At 43.0% G+C, this 10,000-nt stretch overlaps 1 protein-coding gene across 6 annotated transcripts in view; it reads left to right on the forward strand.

Annotated features, from left to right (window-relative positions):
* The window catches only part of LOC143497337 (disks large homolog 4-like), an 80,549-nt gene that overhangs the window by 44,850 nt on the left and 25,699 nt on the right, over window positions 1-10,000 (forward strand). The window lies entirely within an intron of this gene.

Raw genomic sequence — 10,000 nt, forward strand, 5'->3', positions numbered from 1 at the left:
GAGAAGCTATGTACGTGAGTGTGTGCGTGAGTGTGTATGTGAGTGTGCTCGAGTGTGTGCGTGAGTGTGTACGTGAGTGTGCTCGAGTGTGTGCACAAGTGTGTGCGCACACATGCATGTGTGTGTATGTGTTTAATTCCTGTCATATATACAGGTTACCAGGGCGACCAGTGAGTGGTGTCATGGGTTATAGACTGGAATCAGTTCCAGTGTTGTATTGATAAATGTACATGTGATACATGTGATACTGCTATTTATTTACGTTAATTGTATAATGAGAGGGTGTGAGGCTCTATGAATGTGAAGGGTGTGATGGTTTTGAAGGGTGTGAAGGGTGAGATGGTTGTGAAGGGTGTGAAGGGTGTGATGGTTGTGATGGTTGTGAAGGGTGTGATGGTTGTGAAGGGTGTGATGGTTGTGAAGGGTGTGATGGTTTTGAATGGTGAGATGGTTGTGAAGGGTGAGATGGTTGTGAAGGGTGTGATGGTTTTGAAGGGTGTGATGGTTTTGAAGGGTGTGAAGGGTGAGATGGTTGTGATGGTTTTGAAGGGTGTAATGGGTGTGATGGTTGTGAAGGGTGTGATGGTTTTGAAGGGTGTTAAGGGTGTGATGGTTGTGAAGGGTGTGATGGTTGTGAAGGGTGTGATGGTTTTGAATGGTGAGATGGTTGTGAAGGGTGTGATGGTTTTGAAGGGTGTAATGGGTGTGAATGGTGTTATGATTGTGAAGGGTGAGAGAGGTGTGATGGGGTGAAGGGTGAGATGGTTGTGATGTGTCTTGTGTGTCTTGTGCAGTTCATCTTTTGTTTCACTAAACCACTAAACACTAAACCTAATTAGACACTTTTACATCATCACCCACTCGGTCTACATCTCGGATGTAAAGTGCTTACAGTGCGTATTAGCTAAGACCAACCTCTCTCTCTCCCTGGGGCTCGCTCTCTCTCTCTCTTTCTCTGTTCCCCCCCTTCTGGGACACATTCTCCCCCCCTCCCCATCTCTCTTTCTCTCACTCTCTTTCTCCCTTTCCCTCTATCCTTCTCTTTTCTCTCCATCTCAATTCAGTTCAGTGGTGCTTTTGCTGACTGATGTGCACATTTGTCGTAAAACAAGCTAGTCACATAAGCGTTTTGTTGTGTAGTACAACAGTACAACTGCTACCATGAGTACCATAACGTAACATCATAACACGGGTAATAACAATAACATAACATGTGTAGTAATAAGAATAACATAAGTAGTAATAACAATAACATTATAACATGGGTAGTAATACCATAACATTACAACATGAGTAGTAATAACAACATAGCATGAGTAGTAATAACAACATAACATGAGTAGTAATAGCAGTAACATTATAACATGGGTAATAATAACAATAACATTATAACATGTGCTGTGACTGTACTGTGACTGTGCTGGACTGTATTGTGACTATTGTAGCTGTGCTGTGATTGTACTGTAGCTGTGACAGTACTGTAGCTGTGCTGTGACTGTACTGTACCTGTACGGTGACTGTACTGTAGCTGTGCTGTGACTGTACTGTACCTGTACTGTGACTGTACTGTAGCTGTGACTGTACTGTACATGTACTGTGACTGTACTGTAGCTGTGACAGTACTGTAGCTGTGCTGTGACAGTACTGTACCTGTACTGTGACTGTACTGTAGCTGTGCTGTGACTGTACTGTACATGTACTGTGATTGTACTGTAGCTGTGCTGTGACTGTACTGTACCTGTACTGTGACTTTACTATAGCTGTGCTGAACTGCTGGACTGTTATCTGACTTCTGACAACAGGTAAAAAACATTTTGGAAGAATTTCCGAATATTGTGCAGAGGTGCTTATAACCTGCAGAGCTTGTTCACTGTGTGAACCCTCATTCAAATGCATGATGGAGTAAGATGAATCCTGGGGGCTTCTGGAGAATTTAAACACTTCACACACACTCACATTAACTCTAGACCCCCTCACACACACACACACTCACATTAACTCTAGACCCCCTCACACACACACACACACACACACACACACACACACACACACACACACACACACACACACACACACACACACACACACACTCACATTAACTCTAGACCTCCTCACACACACACTCACATTAACTCTAGACCCCCTCACACACACACACACTCACATTAACTCTAGACCCCCTCACACACACACACTCACATTAACTCTAGACCTCCTCACACACACTCACATTAACTCTAGACCCCCTCACACACACACACACACACACACTCACATTAACTCTAGACCCCCTCACACACACACACTCACATTAACTCTAGACCCCCTCACACACACACTCACATTAACTCTAGACCCTCTCACACACACACTCACATTAACTCTAGACCCCCTCACACACACACACACACACACACACACACACACACACACACACACACACACACACACACACACACACACACACACACACTCACATTAACTCTAGACCTCCTCACACACACACTCACATTAACTCTAGACCCCCTCACACACACACACACACTCACATTAACTCTAGACCCCCTCACACACACACACTCACATTAACTCTAGACCTCCTCACACACACACTCACATTAACTCTAGACCCCCTCACACACACACACACTTACATTAACTCTAGACCCCCTCACACACACACACTCACATTAACTCTAGACCCCCTCACACACACACACTCACATTAACTCTAGACCCCCTCACACACACACTCACATTAACTCTAGACCCTCTCACACACACACTCACATTAACTCTAGACCCCCTCACACACACACACACACACACACACACACACACACACACACACACTCACATTAACTCTAGACCCCCTCACACACACACATACACTCACATTAACTCTAGACCTCCTCACACACACACTCACATTAACTCTAGACCCCCTCACACACACACACTCACATTAACTCTAGACCCCCTCACACACACACTCACATTAACTCTAGACCTCCTCACACACACACTCACATTAACTCTAGACCTCCTCACACACACACTCACATTAACTCTAGACCCCCCCCTCACACACACTCACATTAACTCTAGACCCCCTCACACACACACACTCACATTAACTCTAGACCCCCTCACACACACACTCACATTAACTCTAGACCCTCTCACACACACACTCACATTAACTCTAGACCCCCTCACACACACACACACACACACACACACACACACACACACACACACACACACTCACATTAACTCTAGACCTCCTCACACACACACTCACATTAACTCTAGACCCCCTCACACACACACACACACTCACATTAACTCTAGACCCCCTCACACACACACACTCACATTAACTCTAGACCTCCTCACACACACACTCACATTAACTCTAGACCCCCTCACACACACACACACTTACATTAACTCTAGACCCCCTCACACACACACACTCACATTAACTCTAGACCCCCTCACACACACACACTCACATTAACTCTAGACCCCCTCACACACACACTCACATTAACTCTAGACCCTCTCACACACACACTCACATTAACTCTAGACCCCCTCACACACACACACACACACACACACACACACACACACACACACACACTCACATTAACTCTAGACCCCCTCACACACACACATACACTCACATTAACTCTAGACCTCCTCACACACACACTCACATTAACTCTAGACCCCCTCACACACACACACTCACATTAACTCTAGACCCCCTCACACACACACTCACATTAACTCTAGACCTCCTCACACACACACTCACATTAACTCTAGACCTCCTCACACACACACTCACATTAACTCTAGACCCCCTCACACACACACACACACACACACACACACACACACACACACACACACACACACTCACATTAACTCTAGACCCCACTTACACACACACTCAGATTAACTCTAGACCCCCTCCCACACAGTTATATTAACCCCAGACTCCAGAATTATAAAACATTAGTAGTGGTAGTTTGTGGTAGATAAAGGTGTGTGGTAGATGGAGGTGAGGCAGTGGTGGTGTGTGGTAGATAGAGAGAGAGGGAGAGTGAACAGACCCTTGTGCAGATTGCTGTCTGTTCAGAGCAGTGAATCAGTGTAATAGTGAAAGTTTTCCACTACAGAAGCTTTAGTGGACACTGAAAGTGCTAATGTGTGATGTATGAGTGTTTCATATGTGTGAGTGTTTCATATGTGTGAGTGTTTCATATGTGCGAGTGTTTCATATGTGCGAGTGTTTCATGTGTGCATGAGAGTTTCATATGTACATGAGTGTTTCATGTATGAGTGTTTCATATGTACATGAGTGTTTCATATGTGTGTGTGTTTCATGTGTGAGTGTTTCATATGTGCATGAGAGTGTTTCATATGTATGAGTGTTTCATATGTACATGAGAGTGTTTCATATGTGTGTGTTTCATATGTACATGAGTGTTTCATGTGTGTGTTTCATATGTACATGAGTGTTTCATGTGTGTGTGTTTCATATGTACATGAGTGTGTTTCATATGTACATGAGTGTTTCATATGTGTGTTTCATATGTGTGTTTCATATGTACATGAGTGTTTCATATGTGAGTGTTTCATATGTACATGAGAGTGTTTCATGTGTGTGTGTGTGTGTGTGTTTCATTTGTATGTGTGTTTTCATATGTGTGTTTTCATATTTGTGGGTTTCATATGTGCGTGAGTGTTTCATATGTGTGAGTGTTTCATATGTATGTGTCAGTGTTTGATGTGTGTGAGTATTTCACATAGGAATTACTTAACCAATCACCCTCTCCCTCTTTCTGTCCCCCACACACTCACCATCTCCCTCTATCTCCCCTCCTCCCCCACACACCCTCTTCCTCCTCCTCTCTCTCCCCCACACTCACCCTCTCCCTCTCTCTCCTCCTCTCTCCCACACTTTCTCTTCATCTCTCTCTCTCTCCCCCACACTCTCACCCTCTCCCTCTCTCTCTCCCACACACACTCACCCTCTCCCTCTCTCTATCTCTCACTCCCTTGCTCCTTCCTGCTTAGCTTTCTGAAATCTTCAAGCTTTTATTATGACTCGTACCACAGATGTATGTATGATCAGACATGAGCAGTGAATCAGTGTAATAGTGAAAGGTTTCCACTACAGAAGCTTTAGTGGACACTGAAAGTGCTAATGTGTGATGTGAGAGTGTTTCATATGTACATGAGTGTTTCATATGTGTGAGTGTTTCATATGTACATGAGTGTTTCATATGTGTGAGTGTTTCATATGTACATGAGTGTTTCATATGTATGAGTGTTTCATATGTACATAAGTGTTTCATGTGTGCATGAGAGTGTTTCATATGTGTCAGTGTTTCATATGTGTCAGTGTTTCATATGTGTGAGTGTTTCATATGTACATGAGTGTTTCATGTGTGCATGAGAGTGTTTCATATGTGTGAGTGTTTCATATGTACATAAGAGTGTTTCATGTGTGCATGAGAGTGTTTCATATGTGTGAGTGTTTCATATGTACATGAGTGTTTCATGTGTGTGTGTTTCATATGTACATGAGTGTTTCATATGTCTGAGTGTTTCATATGTACATGAGTGTTTCATATGTGTGAGTGTTTCATATGTATGAGTGTTTCATGTGTGCATGAGTGTTTCATATGTGTGAGTGTTTCATATGTACATAAGAGTGTTTCATATGTGCGAGTGTTTCATGTGTGCATGAGAGTGTTTCATATGTGTGAGTGTTTCATGTGTGCATGAGAGTGTTTCATATGTGTGAGTGTTTCATATGTACATGAGTGTTTCATATGTGTGTTTCATATGTGCATGAGAGTGTTTCATATGTGTGTTTCATATGTGCATGAGTGTTTCATATGTGTGAGTGTTTCATATGTACATGAGTGTTTCATATGTGTGAGTGTTTCATATGTACATGAGTGTTTCATGTGTGTTTCATATGTGTGAGTTTTTATGTGTGTGTGTTTCATATGTACATGAGTGTTTCATATGTGTGTGTTTCATATGTGCATGAGAGTGTTTCATATGTGTGTTTCATATGTGCATGAGAGTGTTTCATATGTGTGAGTGTTTCATGTGTGCATGAGTGTTTCATATGTATGAGTGTTTGATATGTGAGACATTCATATGTGTGTGTGCATCATATGTACATGAGTGTTTCATGTGTGTTTCATATGTGTGAGTTTTTATGTGTGTGTGTTTCATATGTACATGAGTGTTTCATATGTGTGTGTTTCATATGTGCATGAGAGTGTTTCATATGTGTGTTTCATATGTGCATGAGAGTGTTTCATATGTGTGTGTTTCATATGTGCATGAGAGTATTTCATATGTGTGTTTCATATGTGTGTCAGTGTTTTATGTGTGTGAGTGTTTCATGTAGGAATTACTTAACCAATCACCCTCTCCCTCTTTCTGTCCTCCACACACTCACCCTCTCCCTCTCTCTCTCTCTTCCACACTCTCACCCTCTCCCCCCTCTCTCTCCCCCACACTCTCACCCTCTCCCTCTCTCTCTCTCTTCCACACTCTCACCCTCTCCCTCTCTCTCTCTCCCCCACACACTCACCCTCTCCTTCTCTCTGTCTCTCACTCCCTCGCTCCTTCCTGCTTAGCTTTCTGAAATTATGACTTGTTATGACTCGTACCACACATGTATGTATAATCAGACATGTATGTATAATCAGACACACATGTATGATCAGACACACATGTACCATCAGCTGCAGTCCACCCAAGAGAGCCTACAGAGGAAATATACTCCATGTGTCCACACAGAGGACGTACTCCACGTGTCCACACAGAGGACATACACCTCATGTGCTAAAGGACACTCCACGTGTCCACACATTCTGATTTTAGCACTTCAGTTATAGCCCTAATTAACGAGCAAGGTGTGAAAACAATGACTCAGACAGTCAGACAAATACGCTTCCACTCATAAACCTGCGTACCACCACCAGTCCCAACGTGGGTACCGACCTGTGAACGTGGACAAAGACGCATGAAACCTGAACTTTTTGGACATTTCCTGTGTCTGTTGCGTGTCAGCGTGGGCTGCAATGAAGGTGACATCCCCCTGATTCTGCTCTGCCATCTGGTTTAAAATCTAGTATTTATCTATTTATTTCAGATGGATTGTGTTGGTTTGTGACACCACAGGGCCTTTGAATCCATCATTTTGCAGTCAAGGGTTAGTTTGACTTTGGGGTATTAGTTTGATTTCTTTCGTGGTGTGTGTTAGTGACGGGGTGTCTGTTAGGGACAGGGTGTGTTAGTGACGGGGTGTGTGTTAGGGACGGGGTGTGTGTTAGGGACAGGGTGTGTCACCTCCATTATTATGTCCACGGGTTTGTCCTGCAGGTTAGGGTTAGCAAAAGACTGAGGTGTGCAAAAGGCTATACCTTCATTGACGTAGAGGTGAATAATATATTGCAAATCTATTATTTGCCAAACATAATCATTTCTGTCATAAAGGCACTTGGCAGTTTTACTACTGGCCACCAGAGGTCGCTGTTGCTGTCATTCTCGTGGTGTCTTGCTTCCTGCCTGTCCCCACCTGTATAGCACACTGTGTAAGAGTCGTAAGAGCGTGCAGTACTTGTGAAGTTGTGTAAAATAAAATGTATATATGTTTATAGGGCGGCATGGTGGTGTGGTGGTTAGCACTGTCGCCTCACAGCGAGGTGGTCTTTGATTCTCGGTCTGGACTGCTCTGTGTGGACTTTGCATGTTCTGTCTGTGTGGGTTTTCTCCGGGTACTCCGGTTTCCTCCCAAAGTCCAAAGACATGCGTGTTAGGATGGTTGATCATTCTAAATTGCCCGTAGGTGCGTGCTTGTGTGTTGGCCATGCGGTGGACTGGCGACCTGCCCATGGTGTACCTGCCTTCACCCAGAGATGCTGGGATTGGCTCCAGCCCCCGTGACCCCAACTAGCGGGATTAAGCGGTACAGATAATGGATGGATGGATATATGTTTATGGGTGGATGGATATATGTTGGATGGATGGATGGATAATGGATGGATATATGTTTATATGTAATATTAATGTTACAGGCAGTATGACACTGCCATGTTACCACAGTGTCAATGTGGGAATGGTTGTGTGGCTGTGACCTTCCCTTTGCCCTGCTGTGTTTGGGTTTGGTCAGGGTGTTTGGGTAACCCTAACCCTCTGTCTGTAGTTCCAACCCTAACCCTCTGTCTGTAGTCCTGACCCTAACCCTCTGTCTGTAGTCCTGACCCTAACCCTCTGTCTGTAGTTCCAACCCTAACCCTCTGTCTGTAGTTCCAACCCTAACCCTCTGTCTGTAGTTCCAACCCTAACCCTCTGTCTGTAGTCCTGACCCTAACCCTCTGTCTGTAGTCCTGACCCTAACCCTCTGTCTGTAGTTCCAACCCTAACCCTCTGTCTGTAGTCCTGACCCTAACCCTCTGTCTGTAGTTCCAACCCTAACCCTCTGTCTGTAGTTCCGACCCTAACCCTCTGTCTGTAGTCCTGACCCTAACCCTCTGTCTGTAGTTCCAACCCTAACCCTCTGTCTGTAGTCCTGACCCTAACCCTCTGTCTGTAGTCCTGACCCTAACCCTCTGTCTGTAGTCCTGACCCTAACCCTCTGTCTGTAGTTCCGACCCTAATCCTCTGTCTGTAGTTCCGACCCTAACCCTCTGTCTGTAGTTCCAACCCTAACCCTCTGTCTGTAGTCCTGACCCTAACCCTCTGTCTGTAGTTCCAACCCCAACCCTGTCTGTAGTCCTACTACAGACTAGGGTTGTCACAATACTAAGAATTACAACTTCGATACGATACTTTTGAATATTGAAAAAATATTGAAATTCGATATCATTTTCGATACCAAAGTCAGATACTATGCTCATTTCCGTTTTAAAGCCTTTTTATTATTATTTTTTATAAACAAACAAATGAATATTGTATTTTGTTTCACAAATGTCAAATAAATAAATAAATAAAAGGTGTAGTCCCTACCACATTAAAACAGAAAAATAAATAATTGCACATTAATATAAATTTACATAAATAATAGTAGTGCACTCTGGAATTCACATTTAGAAGTCAAAAAAGGCTAGTGCAAAAAGTGTATTTTAAGTATACTTTAAACAACTTTAAGTAACTAAACTTCAGTATTAGAGTAGAGGTCAGTATTCATAGATGATTGATCTGTTGTAGTACGATCACTCTTTTTTTTTCTCCCTGTATGCTGTCGTACTTACGGCTCTTAAACCAATATGACAAACATTTGCTAAGATACCATAATCGGACACATAATCTTGTATGCTGTAGTAATACTAGAAATGGGAATAATCACCAACCTCTTGGAATTCTTTGTACAAATTTGCGTGCCGGTCCTTCAGGTGTTTGGCCAGATTTGTTGTGTTAAGCTAGGTTTATACTTTAGTGAGTGAGCGTAGTGTGGTAGTATAAAGAAACACCCCTCAAAAACAGGGGAAGGAACATTTACCTAACAAAATTTAATGTTGCTTTGTGTTTCAGGTTTGAAAAGTGCTGGAATTTAGGCTAAAGTCCTTGAAAATGCTTGAAATTGTAACTTCATTTCACAACAAATAGCTATCTGACTGAACATTTCTCTTGTATTACGTTAACAAATACGAGCCTCTTGTAATTCCAGGACGAAACATGAGAACGTGACGTTAAGATTGGGCGTTTTGAAAATAAACCACCATTAAATAATGTGATTAAAAAGCGAATTATTTTGAGTATATGTATAAATATTTAACTTAATTAAGTTTAACGTGCTGGGAAATATTGAAATGGACCTTGAAAGTGAAGTACAAGTGCTTTAATTCTGTAGTTCTAACCCTCTGTCTTTAGAAGCAGCTGATAGCTGTTAGCCACGCTGCTGTGTGACAGCGCCCCCTCACCACCAGCTGTGTCTGTTTTTAGCTGTAATTTA

Source organism: Brachyhypopomus gauderio, unplaced genomic scaffold (genome assembly GCF_052324685.1).
Source record: "Brachyhypopomus gauderio isolate BG-103 unplaced genomic scaffold, BGAUD_0.2 sc107, whole genome shotgun sequence".
In the NCBI taxonomy this organism is placed as follows: Eukaryota; Metazoa; Chordata; class Actinopteri; order Gymnotiformes; family Hypopomidae; genus Brachyhypopomus; species Brachyhypopomus gauderio.